Here is a 14220-nt window from a genome sequence, read left to right as displayed (position 1 = left end):
AGCTAGCAGCTCTCATGCACATGACCTGAGTCCTTCCAACCCTCTGGAGAGGCGGGTGTACTTAGCCCAGCTTCACTGTGACAGTCCTGGCTCAGCAAGGTGAGGGACTGGCCCAAGGTCACACAGCTGGTGAATGGCAGGGCCAGGGCTCCTCGAGTTCCATGCCGTGGCATCGTCTGCTGAGTAGGCACTGGGTTTAAATTCCCAAGAGCTCCGGGTGGCCAGACAGAGCCAGTCACATGAGGCTCCCCAAAGCAGATGAGCAACGGCAGCACTTGCTGCCCAAGCCTCCTCTCGCCCTTGACCCCCCCATGTAAATGCACCCTGCTGTACTCCCCACATCGGAGGATGCTGGGGGAGTAGGGAGCGGGCCATCAGCCTCTGATGGCATGTGAACTCGACCTGTCACTTTTCCTGTGTTGGGCCTTCTTTCTCACGTGGATTTAAGTGCTCTGTCCTCTGCTGGAGGAAGGTCACCAGCACTGGCACCGCTGAGCTGGGGCAGGACATCCAGCCAGCACCATCCGCTGGGCTGGGGCTGCCTTGCACTGAGGCCTGGCCCAAGGCACTCACAGGCAGATACCATAGAGCCATGTGAAAAGGCCGGGCTAAGACACAGGTTCCAGGCCTGATTTGGCTTCTTGGGCAAGATGCTTCCCCTTCTGGGTCCCAGTTCCCTCCTGTTAAATTAAGAGTGCTGGACGCCTAAAACCTGACATCTGAGCTTGAGCTTCCTGCTCAATCCTCCCAGCCCACAACCACGTGTGAAGGCCTGTTGTGCTCACACCTCTTCCCTTCCTGCCTCAACAGTTGAGAGGGTATCGGCTTTGTGGTAGATGAAGGAGGGTCTCTTCTTGCCACCCCCTGTGTCCTCTCTGTACTCTGTCCTAGGTCTCCATCTTTTTAATCATATGGCCATTGGGCACGGCTGCCTCTTCCACTAGCTGAGCTCTCAACTGTCTTAGGGCCCTCGGATGTCATTCATTATCAGAGTCACAACCATGTGAATCCAGTCCTGAATGAAGGAGGGGAGAGGGGGCCTCCAGACTCTCCCTACTCAAAGTATGGTCCATGGCCCAGAGCTTCCCATGGGAAGAGTAAGAAATGCAGAATCTCGGTGCACCCCCAGCCTCTGACTCAGAATCTGCAAAGGAACCCCCAAGTGATTTGGGGGCACGCTCATTAGGGAAGCACTGCTCCCAGATGCCCCCCAGCTCTCACCTGCACCCATCCCACATCCTTGGCTTTGACCACCTAGAAGCCTTCCAACCCGTAGGCCTTAGCGGGACTTACTAAAACATGGCCTGTCATTAACCAAAAGAGATTTGTCTTAGGAACCTTCTAGAAACCTGCCAGGGACTCACAAACAGGATCTGAAATGTGCAGGCCCTAGGGTGATTCCTGGCATGTGGTACCCACTGCCACCCTCCCCCGCCACTGAGTCTCAAGGAAGCTCAAGCAGCTCTCAAAAATGTTGAGGTCCCTTACCCCTGGTTCTGTGGATTTGGCTACTGTCACCCTCATCACCCATCAGCCCCTATAAACGGATGATTGCCCAGCTGCCAACCCACACCCCACAGCAGAGACAAGGCAGGCCACCTGCCCCTCATGGACCTTGTGTCCATGCTCAGAAAAAGCTCTTCCCTCATTCTCTACTCTTGACACTTAATCAACCTGGAAAGAAAAGTAACTTTTCCAGGGCAGCCCTGATGGCTCAGCAGTTTAGCGCCTGCCTTTGCCCCAGGGCGTGATCCTGGAGACCCAGGATCGAGTCCCACATCGGGGTTCCCTGCATGGAGCCTGCTTCTCCCTCTGCCTCTCTCTCTCTGTCTCTCGTGAATAAATAAATAAAATCTTTAAAAAAAAGCAACTTTTCCAAAACATGTTTCCAGTTTTTTAATAAACCCTGCAATTCCTCTAACGGTTTCAGATCATCTTAAATATTTATTAATATCACTCTCAGCCACACTTCTTTAAACAAATCTCCTCATTGACTTCGATTATTTATATATTTACGAACATGATGTCTCCTTCCCTCGGAGCAGATGGCAGCTAGTAAGTCTTTGGAAAGGAGAAAAAAAAAATCAATGGGACAGAACGTAAACTCCAGTGACTCCCTGATTTACTCTTCTTGACAAGCTCTGGTACACTTATCTTCCCATTCAGTGGAAGCGCCATACGCTGGAGAGTCAACGACTGGTTTGGGAGAGCATCGAGCCTTGAACCGGAATGGAGGAAGAAGCTCCCAGCGTAGGGATCAATTCCCAGTGGGAACTGGAGCCCTGTTAGTGGAGGCATAGGACAATGGGACAGGGAGAGGGATGGAAAGAGCTGGGGGAGCGGAGAGAGAAACCTACACTGGGGAGCACCTCCTGTGTGCCATGCACGGTGCTGGGAGGCCCTCCACGCGACCTCAGAGTCCATCTTCACAACAACCCTCATGTGAATGCTGAACACCCAGGGAGAGAGGACAAACCTCGCCCAAGGTCACAGGGCTAGGATGCAGCAGAGCCAGGATGGGAACCCCGGCAATATACTCACACGGCCCCTACAAGTAGAAAAGGATGACAGGAAAAATGTAATTGCCTTAACCTCATGCATTCTTGGCTACGCAGTTACTCTCCTGCTTTCGGCCTGGTGAGGCCGAGCACTCCTTTTCAGACCCATCAAAAACTCCATTCCCGGGACACCTGGGTGGCTCAGCAGTTGAGCATCTGCCTTCGGCCCTGGGATCAAGTCCCACATCGGGTTCCCTGCAGGGAAGCCTCTGCCTTCTCCCTCTGCCTAGGTCTGTCTGCCTCTCATGAATAAATAATTAAAATCTCAAAAGAAAAAAAAAAACTTCATTCCCCAGCAACAGGAACTCTGTCCATCTGCGAACCTGAGGGACTCAGGTGTTGGTGCAGAGCCGGAAGGGGTCCACAAGGAGGTTGTGAGGGCCACGGAGCACATCAAGAGTTAACCTGATGAGAAAGTGGGGGGAAAAAAAGACCTTTGCCCTCTGAAATGGATGAAAAACACCATCTTAATGATGCTTTCTTTATGGGGCCTGTATCAAGTGTCCCAGACAGGGAAAGTGAGAAAGAATAAAATCAGCCACGTCCCCCTCCCGCCTCATTTTACTTCTCTGGAGAAGGTCCAAGTCAAGCTAAAGCCGAGAACCGGGTCTGGCCTTGGAGAAGCTCCAGGTGAGGAGACGCGTGATGATTGCCACTCATCCGGGGTCTCGGCTGCGGGGGTCACCCTGCTGCATGAGCAACACCACCACCACCACCACCACCCCCCGGCCGCGGATGGGCAGGGGGAGGCAGAAGCGGGTGCGTGGATGTGGGTTTTGCCCTCTCGCTCAGGAACCTGGGAGTGACCCCCAGGGGCGGGCGGGGATGACTTGGCCTGTTGGCAGACGGGGACCGGGTAGCCCCAGTTGCAGCACCCTCCCAAAGGCCACCTGGCCAGAGCAGGGAAGGTGGACCCGCTTTTAGCCGGATCTGTCCCCGACACAACACGGCCCCGCGCAGCGCGGGCTGGAAGCTGGTCTCCCCGAAGACGGCCAAGTCCCAGGCTGCCGGAGCCACGGGACAGGGGTCCCCACACGCGGGGAGGTGGCAGCAACGCTGAGCCACCATCTCTTGGCACGGGCATCCTCTCAAGAGTCCCTCCTGTCACGGTGTCTGGATCCCAAAGTAAGAGCTGTCAGAGATGGGGATTCCAGACCCGGGAATTGAGATGCACCGGGGAGTACCTGCCAAAGAACGCTTTCAAGGTCACGCGCAGGCCAGGGTCAAGGTCACCCGCAGGCCAGGGCCCTGCCCTTGAGGTGCGGACAGGCAACCATACCTCTGTAAAGGGCGGAGGGGAGAGCATCTTGCTCTCGTGCATCGGTCACAAGACATGTGCCGTGGCCCTGCCGGACAGCCTGCCAGGTGCCAGGGGACCGCCAAGGGAGCAGAGCCCACGGGGCGGAGGGGGAGCACGGCTGCGTGTGGAAGCCAGGTGAGGATCCCGCACCCGCCACCTCCCGGAGGAGGGTCTGGGGGCCAAGTCCCGCACTCGCTCCAAGTCTTGTAAAATTAGAATAAAACCTCTGCTTTGCAGGTAACCGTGACCAGTCTCTGCATCTTAAAAATGCATCTACATGTGTCAAACTGCGGGCGGCTGGTGCGTGAAGGTGCCTGCGATTGCTCCTACAATAATAGTAGCACCCAGGCTCACCTCCTGCCCTCCGGATATGGGAAAAAAAAAAAACAAACCCACAGCTAAGATCCTACAAGAGGAGCACAGAAGGCTTTGGGAGCTGAGATAGAAAGGACGGCTGTCAAGGAAAGCCAAAATTACTTGAAAATCTCCCACCAAAGCGAAGTGCAGACACCTTTAACTGAAGGCCATTGCCAAGGTCCCCCACCCACCGACCCTGCGCCTTAACCCAACCCAGTGTCTCTCCTCCAGCACACACACTGCTCCACCCCGTGCCAAAAGTCTAGCAAGATCTGGAAAATGCGAACTCCAACGTGCCTCCCCAGGAAGAAAGCTCAGGCCCGCAGACCACTCCTGCACGCCCCTCCGAGGAAGAAAGCCACCTCTCCCCCAGCTGCCTCCGTGTTTACAGGAACCGCCCCCCCCCCAAGTCTGGGAAAACAGCCCAGCTGCGAGCCCTGGCAACCCTCCTCGGACAGTCATCTGGCGGTGGCAATCAAAATGATGCTTCCTTTTCATTTCCACAGAATGCAATCTTTCAGGAATAGGAGAGGCTCAAAGTCAGAGTTTAAGCTCCTTTTCACAAGGAATCAATATTTTCACAAGATAATCCGCCTCGGGGAGGGGATGGATTACACAGATCCCAGGTGGCAAAATGTGGCTCTCTGGGGATTGTGGGATGGACGTTCCTGGGCAAGGAAGCCAAAATGTAGACCCACCCCCACTCATTTCTCAAAATTCACGAGCCAGGTCGTCATTTCGCAAATATCTACCCAGAGCCTCCCATGCGGCCAGGGACAGGCCAGGGACCCCGTGCAGGCGGTGGGGATGCAAAAATTGGAGGGGAGGCCAGGGACAATGACACTTTCCATGACTGCGCCCCCTCCAGGCCAGGAAATCCACGCTCACTTTCCCTAGGCCCTCCTGGAAGCACCCATTTTACAGACAGCCTCTACCACCCAGGGAGGGTAAGCGGCTCGTCCAAGGTCACACAGCTGGGAAGGTGGCAGGGCCAGCAATCAGGCAGAGGTGCAAAGTCCACGTGACACTCCCCAGCGGTGCCTCCTTCCCGCTCGACCCCTCCCCCATCGGCTCCATTTCTTGCAGCAGGGTGGGGATCCGAGCCGCCGCCCCCTCCTGCGACCGGGGAAGTCCTCGGCCTCGGTTCCTCTTTCCTCCCACCCTCAACACTCAGGTTCGAGGCCCACGCTGTGTGCGCGCAGCCCCAGGAAAGCCCTGCAGGCTGCAAGGGCATCCACCCGATGGCCCTGAACTTCCATTAAAAAAAAAAAAAAAAAAAAAAAAAGAAGAGAAAAGCAAAGAAAAAGATGATGAAAAAAAGATAAAGGGCAAAGAGGAAGTGCTCTCTAAACACGGGCGGGTGGTTACCCCAGGAGGAAGTCTTGGGGCCACTGGAGATTTTGCTCAGCCCCCCCCCCCCCCCACGCCTTAGTTCCTCTATTCGAAGCTCCTGCAGCTCCTGCAGCTCCTGCAGCTCCGGCCGCCGGTGCAAGTTGCCCGGGGGCTGCAGTGCGCGGGGCCGAGCGGACCCTGCACCCTCACCTGGCTCCGGGGCTGGGGGGCGGGGAGCCACCCCGAGCGCCCCCTCCCGCCGCGCGCTCCCCGCAGCTGCGTGCACCCGGGCGGAGGCCCCGCGGCGTGTGCGCCCCCGCCCCCCGCCCCCCGCCCGCTCCCGCACCCGCACCCGCTCCCGCACCCGCTCCCGCACCCGCACCCGCACCCGCTCCCGCTCCCGCACCCGCACCCGCACCCGCTCCCGCTCCCGCGCAGGGCGCAGGCGGCTCCGGGGGCGCGCGGGCGAGCTGGGCGCGCTGGGGGGCGGCGGGGCCCCGGCACCTACCTGGCGGCCGGCGCGGGGCGGGGGCGGGGGCGGGGGCGCGGGCGCTGCAGCGCGGGAGCCTCGGAGCCTCGGAGCCTCGGGGCCTCGGCGGCGCCGCCGTTTCCGGGTCGGCGGGTCTCACGTCACCGCCACAGGTTCGCGAGCGGCCCCCGCCGCGGCGGCAGCGGCAGCGGCAGCGGCAGCGGCAGCAGGAGCGAGCGGCGGCGGCGCCCCGGGGAGCGCCAGGCGAGAAATAACTATAAAAGGAAGAGGCGCCTCGAGGAGGAAGAGGAAGCGCCGCGCACCTTCGCGCAGCCGAGCCGCGGGCGCCGCACAAAGGGACGACGCTCGCCGGCGCCGCCTCCCCCCGCGCCCCGGCCCCGCGCACCGCGGGCCCCGCGTCAGCGCGCGCGGCGCCCCGGGACCGCCCCCACCCGGCCCCCACCCGGCCCCCACCCGGCCCCCACCCCAAAACCCGCGGGGGGGGGTGACCTTGGGCGAGTCCCGGCGGCTGGCCTGGCGGGGGGGGGAGCCGGGGTGGGGGCGCTCAGGCCCGGGAACCCCAGCCCCGGGGGGCGCAGGGGGAGCCGCGGCGGGGTGACCTTGGGCGAGTCCCTGCGGGCTGGGGGGGGCCGCTGCAGGGGCGCGCTGGCGGGGCGGGGAGGGGAGAGGTACCCGCCCCCCTCCCTGGCCCAGACCCGGGGAACCCCAGCCCCGGGAGGCCCAGGGGGAGCCGCGGGAGGCACAGGGGGAGCAGCGGGAGGCGCAGGGGGAGCCACGGCGGGGTGACCTTGGGCGAGTCCCTGCGGGCTGGGGGGGGAGCCGCTGCAGGGGGCGTGCTGGTGGGGCGGGGAGCAGGGCTGGGGGGCGCCCGACGCCCCCCCTGGCCCAGACCGGGGGAACCCCAGTCCCCGGAGGCGCAGGGCTGACCCCAGGTTACAGCCTGTGCGCCCGGGCCCCAGCTCCAGCGCGAGGGTCCTGGCCTGGCTCGGCTCCCCGCTCCCCTGCGCCCCACCAGGACGCCCGCCAGGCCCACCTCGCTGCGGAGTCCCAACCTTCACCCGCCACCGTCCACAGATTATTTATTGAGGACCTACTAAGTGCCAGGGACTGATCTAGGCCCTGGGGGACCCGGCTGGGAACACACACCCACCCACGCACCCAAAAAAATTCTGGCCTGGGAGGCAGGGAGGACTGCAACCAGTAAATATCTGATGTGTCTGGTGAAGCTAAGTGCTAGGGGGAAAAATAAAGCAGGGCCAGGGGGAGAGGGTGGGGGCGCCTGTGCCATCATGACTGGCTCTCCAGGGACTTTCAGGACAGAGATTCCCAGACAGAAAGCTCCTCTGAATGGGAACAGCGTCGGGGGTGGGGAGACCCCACCATTCCCAGTGTCTGTAATGGCACAGAATACATTTCCCCCATGTAACAGCGCAACATGCCTGGGGAGCTGCACTGACCATCTTCCCTCTGCCTTGCTTCCCCCCCCCCAAGCCCATCCTATCATTGTCTTGAAATTCCACCGAAAAAAAAAAAAAAAAAGAAATTCCACCGCATTTCTCGGGAATATAGACCATGTTCTTTAAAGTGTCTTTCCGCTGACCTCTAGCAGGGCAGCCAGAGTTACACCCAAAGCCTTCAGTGTCCTTCCACCCTCCACCTCCAGCTATCCTGGATGAGTTGGAGGCTGGGATGTGCCCAAATAATATCAAGTGTTGACTTCCCTAGTGATGACCGGTGGGCTTCTTTTACAAAGATATCTAAAGCCTTCCTCTTACCCAGGCCCACTGCTAGGAGCTGTCCCCCCACCCCCCCCCAAGATCTGATTCCAACAGGACTCGCAAGGGGCTCCCGGCCTTCTATCTGCAGGAAAGCAGCCCAGATGACAGGGCGCAGAGGAGACCGAGGAGGAAGGGTGTCTATTCAACTTGGCAAGGAGGGAGCCCCAGAGAGGGCAGAAGAGATCCTAAACTCTTCCTAGAAGTCCCGAGAGGCATTTGGGCAAAGTGAAAAAGAAGCACGTGGAAGCTTACCTGAGCGTCAGTGCCCTCATCTCTAAAGAGAGGACCTGTGGGCCACCTCGCCCTGGTGGAGAGGAGGTGACCCAGCTGGGTCTTGAACTAGGAACATGAGGAGCAGAGGAGTTGGAAGCTGAGCTGAGCCGAGTCCATTTCTTTCTTGGCCACTTACAAAGTGGGCATTAAGAATTCCGAACATTTTTGAAGTTCTAACCGGTTGCCAAACGCTGTGCCCATCTAATTTAATTCTCAGAACAGCCCCACGAGGCAGGTTCATCATGCTCGGTGTTATGCAAGATACCAGAGCCGGGAGAGAGTTGGAATCTGCCCAAGGTCAGACTAATTAGATAGCTAGCGGTGGAGCTGGGCATGAACCCAGATTGTCTGGCTCCAAGGCTCAGCTCTTCACTCCAAACCTCAGTTTGCTTATTTATTAAATGGGATTGACAATAGGCTTCATTAGGTTGTGGTGGGGGATTAAATGAAACAATGCATGTGTAGAACCTAACCCATTAGTAAGACCCAGAAGAGCCCCTCTCAGCATTGTTGTAATTATCCTCACAATAATTGTGAAAGGCAAAGGGGTAAAGACCTTTCTGGCATGCTTGGGAACTGCAAACAGTTCGGAGCGAATGTAACACAGAGGGTAAATGTAGAGGGTTGGGAAGCAGGGACGAAAAGGTGAAGTTGTGCGCAGGGGCTGGATCACGCTTACCCTGCACTCCACTGAATTCAGAGATGTCCGAGATGAAGAGTCCGACTCGTGCTTACGAGTTTCCACTCAGTGGATACAGTGAGGCTAAGAGGATGATTCTGGGCCTCTGATCTTGCTCACCCAATCAGGTCCTGATAGATTTGACAAATTCAAGCATTATATCCTGGGGATAATAATCCCTGGGAAGTACCTATGGCGATCCACCCCTGCAGTGGCCTGCTCTGTGCCCCTGGGGTATCAACCCAGGCAGTGACAGGTTGAAGCCCAGGGCCTCGGGCTGTCGGGGCTGCTGCAACAAAACACCAGAGTCTGGGTGGCTTGCATGACATTTATTTCTCATGGTTCTGGAGGCTGGGAAGCCCACGATAAAGGCCCCTCCATCGCTGGTGGCTGGTGAGGGAGGGTCCGCTCTGTGGTTCCTAGCCTTCTTCGGTGTGCCCTCCTGACGGTGACCGAAGAAGGGAGGGAGCCCTCCGGGGTCTCTGTCACAAGGGCACTCATCCCATTTATGAAGGCTCCATCCTCAGGACCCAGTCACTCCCAAAGGCTCCACCTCCACCACCATCCCACTGGGGATTAGGTTTCAACATAGGAATCGGGGAGAAGCACAAACATTCAGTCCATGATATTTGGTGTCCTGTAAGGAGCATTGATTTGGGGGGTCGGGAAGGCTAGCCTACAATTCCCAGCTGCAATCATTTACCTTCTGACTCGTTTCCTCATCTGTAAAATGGGAATAAAAACATTATCTTCTGTGGTTGAGAAGAGTATATGAGATCATGAATTTTTAATGCTTTCTAGGCTGTAAAACAGCATGCACATTTTACTTGCAATCTCCGAATCCTATTCTCCCACAGCACATGCTGTCCACACATCTTTCAAGCAAAGTTGCTGGCTCTTTCCCTCGTATATGCAAAAGCCCTTCAAAAATATGCCTTTCCCTGCTGAGCATTTGCCTTTTCACCAGAGTGAATGATATTACGCGTGGAAGGCAACAGAAGGTAGAAGTTAGGAGACGAGAGAGCACTGGTTTGTCCTGCTGGTTAGTACTTTGCCATTAAGGAGGTTCCACATCCCGCGCGGTAAAGCAAACTCAGTGACACTTTGCGTACCCCGTTGTCAGGGTTCCTGTACCTCTGGCCATTCAGAACCAGCAGACGTAAGGGAGGAGACTCACAGCCCAAAGCCACTGGAGCTCCTGTCCTGGAATTTCGTGAGGGCCAAGTGGAAGGGGGCTTGCAGGTGGCTCAGAGAGCCCCTTCGGGTTGGAGGATTCCACTGGCCCCCGAGGCTGGAACAGGCATCTTAACCTGGGAACCCAGAGCAGGCTCCAAAAGCTAGCGAGTGGGATGCCTGGGTGGCTTCGTGGTTGGGCGTCTGCCTTTGGCTCAGGGTGTGATCCCAGGATCCAGGATCGAGTCCCACATCGGGTTCCTTGCATGGAGCCTGCTTCTCCCTCTGCCTGTGTCTCTGCCTCTCTCTCTCTCTCTCTGTGTGTGTGTCTCTCATGAATAAATAAATAAAATCTTAAAAAAAACACCCAAAAACAAAAGCTAGCTAGTGATGGTTTCCAGGGACAGGGAAATCGGACAGTAATTGCTTAACAGACACCCACTTTCGGGGTGATGAAAATTGTGGAACTAAGTCGAGGCCGTGGTTGTACAACATAGTGAACGTAATAAATGCCACCAATTGATCATTTCAAAATGGTTAGCTATAGATTACAAGATTTTCACCTGAATTTAAAAAAGGAATGGGGGTGAGGGAGGAAGGAGGGAAGGAAGGAAAACCTGGTGGGGTTGGGACTGGTGAGCAAAGCCATTAGCGTATTTTCAACATTTCACAATGTCCACAATCGGGTGCCACCAATGAAGTGAATGTCAAAATCCTAGCAACTGGGTACTAGAACTCCTTCCCAGCAGCCAGCTTATGTAAATGATTCTTTACCGATTGAAAGTAAGAGGAATTCGTATTGAATGATGCAGTTTTGATATTATTATTATTATTATTATAACTTAATTTCTGTCTCAGGAAAAAGATTGTGGATAGTGGAAAAGCTCTGGGCCCAGTTTGAGGGGCCTGAGTTCAAGTCCTAGCTCTGAGCAGCTGCAGGGCCCTGGGGAAAGTAAGTAGCCTCTCTGTGCCTCGTGTGTCCTGCTTTCATAAAATGGGGGGCAGTGACCTCTCCGTCACAGACAGCATTGCTGTGCGGACTGAAGGGATCGTGTAAGTAGAATTTCACCTGGAACGTGCAAAACCGGTGGCAGTTTGTCGTTGTCACTATATGGCACACAAAATTTTCCAAAACGTGTCTGTGGGGGAAAGCAAGCCAAAGACATCTTTGGGGGAGCTCTAGAAACTGTCACCTAGACTCTGATGACTTGGAACTACACAAATGAATTTTGCATGTGCCTGGTACACAGTGTGTGGTCAGCAGCCCAAAGGGGACCGAAGCAGGGAGAGCCAGGTCCCCTTCCTCTCCACGCCTCCGGGTCTCTCCCAATGACTACGGGGAGGTGAGAGGAGAGGATGTATGGCCACTGTCACTGCACATTAGAAAGTGAGAGTTACCGCTGGAGAACACAGCACATTTCCTGGGGTCATCTAGGGAGGGGGTGAGCAGCCTTTCCCAACCACCCAGAGCCTGAGTCTCCTGAAAAGCCAGGAAATGTGATCTGTCGTGGAGGCATCCCTGGAAAGCAGTTACCTTCAGAGGAATTGGCTTGCGAATGGGCCAACTTGTATTGGCCAGAAAAAATTAGTTATGTGGAGGGGTTGATCTTGCATCAGCGAGGGGAGGAATCAAATGTCCCCCCCTCTGATGGCACTGAAATAAAACCATTCACTCAATTGAATGTGAGTCATGTCTCTAAGCATAAAACGTCTCTCCACCCTGGACCACAGGCACAGATGTGCTGACACTCGCGTGCACACACACACACACACACACACAGGGAGGGGAGGGTGTTTATAGGAGTTATTCTTTCTAACTATGAAAGTAATGATGCTAATTCTAGAAACATCGCATGAGAAAAGTATGAGAAAGCAAGCAAAACCCATCCGTTATGGTCCTTCCAGGGTCAACTGTTCTTAACAACTTCATGTATTATCTCTTTTTATCTTTTTAAGATTTTATTTATTTATTTATTTATTTATTTATTTATTTATTTGAGAGGGAGGGGCACAAGCAGAGCATGGGGCAGAGGGAGAGGGAGAAGCAGGCTCCCCCTTGAGCACAGAGCCTGACTTGGTGCTCAATCCTGGGATCATGACTTGAGCCAAAGGCAGACGCTTAACCAACTGAACCACCCAGGTGCCCCTCCCTCTCCTTTTAAAATGCATTTTAATATACTTGCGATCACACTGTATCTACCTTGTTGAAGCTCGCTCCTTTACTCACTGATGTGCAAGGCTGTCAATCCCACAGAGGTTTAAACAATAGGCCTGGCACACACTGACAGCCTGGAACCCACACAGGAGAGAGAACTACTGGTTCTCCTTCAGTGTCATTTCCTCCAGGCCAGATACTAGGTCTTATTCAGCACCGTGGGCCCAGCCCTTAGCACGGTACCCAAAACATAGTAAGTGCTAAATACACGTGTGCTAAATACCGAATGGATGGACAAGCGGGGAAAGGATACTGATGTCATTGAGCAAAGGGTCCCTGACCTTGCCTGACACGTCCACCACGGAGTGGAGAGTCCCTGTAGACCCTCACCCTCCGCAGAGAAGTCCGCCCAAGCAAGCGCTAGGGAGCTGTGGAGACTGGTGATGGGGACAGCATGTACCCCACCCTCAGGCATCCACGTTCCAGTCTTCACCAAACCCTGTGCTCATCAAACGACAGGTGCCTGCCTGCAGGTTGCGAGCGTGCACCCACTCAGAGCGGTGTTCTCCGGGTCTGGTCTTTGGATCCGCAGCATCAGCAGCACCAAGAACCGATTAGAACAGGAAAGCCCGGGCAGCCCGGGTGGCTCAGCGGTTTAGTGCTGCCTTCAACACAGGGCGTGATCCTGGAGAACCGGGGTTGAGTCCCACATCGGGCTCCCTGCAGGGAGCCTGCTTCTCTCTCTGCTATGTCTCTGCCTCTCTGTGTGTCTCACATGAATAAACAAATAAAACCTTAAAAAAAAAAAAAAAGCAACAGGAAAGCCTCAGCCCTGTCCCAGACTCAGAGGTGGGGCCCAGCACCCTGGGCTTCACAAGCCCTCCAGGTGATTCCGCCGAAGCCAGCTTGAGCAGTGCTTCTCAGCTGGGGTGCGGGTGCGTATTCCAAGCACCTGGGGAACCCGTTTGTCCTCTGGTGCATGAGCCTCAGCCCAAGGTTCTGAGTTCATGGATTCTGGGTGCAGCTGCGATGTCAGAACGCTCCCGTGTGCCTCAAGGGCTTTGAGTGTGCAGCCTCAGAGGCCGCGGGGCCACCTCCTTTCTCCTGGACTCTTCTGCCTCCCAGCTGGGGGCCTCCTCCTTACCAAGGGCGGCATCGTAATGAGTCCCGCTGGCTTTTTTATTAGGGGACCTTTTATGCATACAAAGGCTTGTAGAGCATGGGACCCATGTGCCCGCCACCAGCCCGTCACGTCTCGTTATCTGACCAGGATCTGTAGGCTGAAGGTTGCCCACCTCCCGCCCCCCACATTCATACACTGAAGTCTTAACCCCCAGTACCTGAGACTGTGATTGTGTTTGGAGACAGGGTCTTCAGGGAGGTGATTATGCTAAAACGAGGCCACAGGGATGGGCTCCAATCTGCCGTGAACGGCATCCTTACAGGGGCGGTTAGGACGCAGCCGTGGACAGAGTGCAGGCTGCGTGTAGGTCTTCATCCTCCAGTCGGGGAGAGGGCTGAGAAGGAGCCGTCCCTGCAACCCCCCGAGCCTGGACCTCCAGCCTCCGGGAATTGTGAGAACATAACATTTCTATGGTTGAAGCCACTGAGTCTTCGGTCCTTTGTTATGGCAGCACCAGCAAACTGATGGTAAAGAAAAGCCCCAAACCTCAGAGAGTTGGAGCTCTCTGTACACCCTTCTGTCCCTCCTCCTCCTCCCTGGGATCCGCTGTCCTGACATTAGTCTCTGTCTTTGTCGCCGAGAGCCAGCACTGTAGTTGGGAGCATGGGTTCTGGACCCACGGTGACCCAAGGGAAACCAGCTTCTGCCGGCCACCTGCTGTGTGCCTTTGACTCATTAATTACCCCCCATCTCGGGGGCCCGCAGGGTCCTCACCCGCAGACTGGGAACATGAATAGTAGCTCATCTTAGCATGTTTTCAGGGGTAAACGAACTGTTTCTAAAACACCTAGAATAGGGTCCCTGGGTGGCTCCGTGGGTGAAGCGTCAGACTCTTGGTTGCCGCTCAGGTCACGATCTCAGGGTCCTGGGATCCAGCCCCGTGTCGGACTCTGTGCTGAGCGTGGAGCCTGCGCAGGATTCTCTCCATCTCCCTCTGCCCCT

The 14220-nt window shown here is 56.1% G+C and overlaps 1 protein-coding gene across 11 annotated transcripts in view; it reads right to left on the bottom strand.

Annotated features, from left to right (window-relative positions):
- Nucleotides 1–8211, bottom strand: part of CYRIB (CYFIP related Rac1 interactor B) — a 146479-nt gene extending 138268 nt beyond the window's left edge. For 3 of the 11 annotated variants that reach the window (XM_041768423.1, XM_041768422.1, XM_041768411.1), the window contains exon 1: nucleotides 8068–8210. The gene's annotated coding sequence lies outside the window, so the exon portion shown is untranslated. Of the gene's footprint in view, nucleotides 1–6055; nucleotides 6386–8067 lie in introns of those variants that run through there. The other 8 variants (XM_041768414.1, XM_041768415.1, XM_041768410.1 and 5 more) reach the window with 5 other exon arrangements.
- Between the last annotated feature and the right edge of the window lie 6009 nt (nucleotides 8212–14220).

This window comes from Vulpes lagopus, chromosome 9 (assembly GCF_018345385.1).
Source record: "Vulpes lagopus strain Blue_001 chromosome 9, ASM1834538v1, whole genome shotgun sequence".
Classification (NCBI taxonomy): Eukaryota; Metazoa; Chordata; class Mammalia; order Carnivora; family Canidae; genus Vulpes; species Vulpes lagopus.
Note: the sequence above shows the minus strand (reverse complement) of the source record. Positions and strands in the feature narration are given on the sequence as shown.